Raw genomic sequence first — 2,540 nt, 5'->3', positions numbered from 1 at the left:
CACGGTCAAGAGAGCATTACCAGTTGCCAGGATGGCGGAGCGGTCTAAGGCGTTGCGGTCAGGTCACAGTCTCCCCAGGAGTCGTGGGTTCGAATCCCACCTCAGACAGAGCCCATTGAAAGTACCAAGCAAGAACAAAGCAAACACAGTAAAGAGAGCATTACCAGGTGCCAGGATGGTGGAGCGGTCTAAGGCGTTGCGTTCAGGTTGCAGTCTCCCCAGGAGGCGTGGGTTCGAATCCCACCTCAGACAGAGCCCATTGAAAGTACCAAGCAAGAACAAAGGAAACACAGTCAAGAAAGCATTACCAGGTGCCAGGATGGCGGAGCGGTCTAAGGCGTTGCGTTCAGGTCGCAGTCTCCCCAGGAGGCGTGGGTTCGAATCCCACCTCAGACAGAGCCCATTGAAAGTACCAAGCAAGAACAAAGCAAACACAGTCAAGAGAGCATTACCAGATGATAAGATGGCAGAGCGGTCTGAGGCGTTGCGTTCAGGTCGCAGTCTCCCCAGGAGGCGTGGGTTCAAATCCCACCTCAGACAGTGCCCATTGAAAGTACCAAGCAAGAACAAAGCAAACACAGTCAAGAGAGCATTACCAGTTGCAAGCATAGCGGAGCGGTCTAAGGCGTTGCGTTCAGGTCGCAGTCTCCACAGGAGGCGTGGGTTCGAATCCCACCTCAGACAGAGCCCATTGAAAGTACCAAGCAATAACCAAGGAAACACGGTCAAGAGAGCATTACCAGTTGCCAGGATGGCGGAGCGGTCTAAGGCGTTGCGTTCAGGTCGCAGTCTCCCCAGGAGGCGTGGGTTCGAATCCCACCTCAGACAGAGCCCATTGAAAGTACCAAGCAAGAACAAAGGAAACACAGTCAAGAGAGCATTACCAGTTGCCAGGATGGCGGAGCGGTCTAAGGCGTTGCGTTCAGGTCGCAGTCTCCCCAGGAGGCGTGGGTTCGAATCCCACCTCAGACAGAGCCCATTGAAAGTACCAAGCAAGAACAAAGCAAACACAGTCAAGAGAGCAGTACCAGATGATAAGATGGCAGAGCGGTCTAAGGCGTTGCGTTCAGGTCGCAGTCTCCCCAGGAGGCGTGGGTTCAAATCCCACCTCAGACAGTGCCCATTGAAAGTACCAAGCAAGAACAAAGCAAACACAGTCAAGAGAGCATTACCAGTTGCCAGCATAGCGGAGCGCTCTAAGGCGTTGCGTCCAGGTCGCAGTCTCCACAGGAGGCGTGGGTTCGAATCCCACCTCAGACAGAGCCCATTGAAAGTACCAAGCAATAACCAAGGAAACACGGTCAAGAGAGCATTACCAGTTGCCAGGATGGCGGAGCGGTCTAAGGCGTTGCGTTCAGGTCACAGTCTCCCCAGGAGGCGTGGGTTCGAATCCCACCTCAGACAGAGCCCATTGAAAGTACCAAGCAAGAACAAAGCAAACACAGTAAAGAGAGCATTACCAGGTGCCAGGATGGTGGAGCGGTCTAAGGCGTTGCGTTCAGGTTGCAGTCTCCCCAGGAGGCGTGGGTTCGAATCCCACCTCAGACAGAGCCCATTGAAAGTACCAAGCAAGAACAAAGGAAACACAGTCAAGAAAGCATTACCAGGTGCCAGGATGGCGGAGCGGTCTAAGGCGTTGCGTTCAGGTCGCAGTCTCCCCAGGAGGCGTGGGTTCGAATCCCACCTCAGACAGAGCCCATTGAAAGTACCAAGCAAGAACAAAGCAAACACAGTCAAGAGAGCATTACCAGATGATAAGATGGCAGAGCGGTCTGAGGCGTTGCGTTCAGGTCGCAGTCTCCCCAGGAGGCGTGGGTTCAAATCCCACCTCAGACAGAGCCCATTGAAAGTACCAAGCAAGAACAAAGCAAACACAGTAAAGAGAGCATTACCAGGTGCCAGGATGGTGGAGCGGTCTAAGGCGTTGCGTTCAGGTTGCAGTCTCCCCAGGAGGCGTGGGTTCGAATCCCACCTCAGACAGAGCCCATTGAAAGTACCAAGCAAGAACAAAGCAAACACAGTCAAGAGAGCAGTACCAGATGATAAGATGGCAGAGCGGTCTAAGGCGTTGCGTTCAGGTCGCAGTCTCCCCAGGAGGCGTGGGTTCGAATCCCACCTCAGACAGAGCCCATTGAAAGTACCAAGCAAGAACAAAGCAAACACAGTCAAGAGAGCATTACCAGATGATAAGATGGCAGAGCGGTCTGAGGCGTTGCGTTCAGGTCGCAGTCTCCCCAGGAGGCGTGGGTTCAAATCCCACCTCAGACAGTGCCCATTGAAAGTACCAAGCAAGAACAAAGCAAACACAGTCAAGAGAGCATTACCAGTTGCAAGCATAGCGGAGCGGTCTAAGGCGTTGCGTTCAGGTCGCAGTCTCCACAGGAGGCGTGGGTTCGAATCCCACCTCAGACAGAGCCCATTGAAAGTACCAAGCAATAACCAAGGAAACACGGTCAAGAGAGCATTACCAGTTGCCAGGATGGCGGAGCGGTCTAAGGCGTTGCGTTCAGGTCGCAGTCTCCCCAGGAGGCGTGGGTTCG

This window comes from Idiotropiscis lumnitzeri, unplaced genomic scaffold (assembly GCF_059441095.1).
Source record: "Idiotropiscis lumnitzeri isolate Australia: NSW breed Sydney's pygmy pipehorse unplaced genomic scaffold, RoL_Ilum_1.0 HiC_scaffold_38, whole genome shotgun sequence".
NCBI classification, from domain to species: domain Eukaryota; kingdom Metazoa; phylum Chordata; class Actinopteri; order Syngnathiformes; family Syngnathidae; genus Idiotropiscis; species Idiotropiscis lumnitzeri.
Note: the sequence above shows the minus strand (reverse complement) of the source record.